A 963-nucleotide genomic window follows, 5' to 3' on the forward strand; every position below is an offset into this window, starting at 1 on the left:
AGGAATAGAAGGAGGTGGAAAAGGAGGAGGAGGAGGAAGAGGAGGAGAAGGAGGAAGTGGAGGAGGAGGGGGAGGAGGAGGAGGAGGAGGAGGAGGAGGAGGAGGAGGAGGAGGAGGAGGAGGAGGAGGAGGAGGAGGAGGAGCAGAGAAGGAGGAGGAAGAGGAGGAGGAAAAAGAGGAGGCGGAGGAGGAGGAGGAGAAGGAGGAGAAAGAGAAGAAGGAGAAGGAGGAGAGGAGGAGGAGGAGGAGGAGGAGGAGGAGGAGGAGGAGGAGGAGGAGGAGGAGGAGGAGGAGGAGGAGGAGGAGGAGGAGGGGAAGAAGACGAAGAAGAAGGATGATGAGAAGTGTAGGATAGTAAGTCTTTTTCCTTCCCTGCGTATTTATATTTGTTTTTTTTTTATCAGTCGTGTTATCACTCTTTCTTTTCATGAATCCATATTAACCTGCCAACAACCTGAGTAGCTCAAGAATGTACTTCGCAAAGTCGGTATACATCATAAAGTATACACATAGCAGGAGTGCCTTAACATTTTTTTCCTCTCTTTGCCACAGATTCGTAGCGGAGCCTTCAGGAGACTTCGGCGTATGGGGAAACACTCAGCTGTATCTTTAAAGGTGAGGGAAAGCGTTGTTGTAGCTTAGTTTGTCTTGAGGATCCGCCATCAATTTTGTCTGCGTGTACTGGGATGGGGAAGGGGAAGGGATGCCGCGGGCGTGGCAGGAAATTACCTCAGCAGCACATCTCTGAGGCAGCCACAGGACAGGCTTCCGTGGCCCAGGGACGGGACGGAAAGAGGCGGTCCTGCTTAAGCTTTGTTGCCTAGGGAACTCTGGGTGGACGGGAAGCAGGCCTGGTGATGCGTAGGGGTAATCGAGGGGTCGCACACGGGCTGGGAAGAGAACAAGCAGAGGCAGGGATGAGGGACGAGGAACGTTGGGCTTCACTATCTTTCGACGTTCACA

General features: G+C 53.1%; 1 long non-coding RNA gene across 1 annotated transcript in view; it reads left to right on the forward strand.

Moving 5' to 3' along the window:
* LOC123517342 overlaps positions 1-621 on the forward strand; it is a 569,643-nt gene extending 569,022 nt beyond the window's left edge. The window contains exon 5 of the long non-coding RNA XR_006678449.1: positions 553-621. This is a non-coding gene — a long non-coding RNA (uncharacterized LOC123517342). The remainder of the gene's footprint in view (positions 1-552) is intronic.
* Positions 622-963: the final 342 nt, after the last annotated feature.

This window comes from Portunus trituberculatus, chromosome 42 (genome assembly GCF_017591435.1).
Source record: "Portunus trituberculatus isolate SZX2019 chromosome 42, ASM1759143v1, whole genome shotgun sequence".
NCBI lineage: Eukaryota > Metazoa > Arthropoda > Malacostraca > Decapoda > Portunidae > Portunus > Portunus trituberculatus.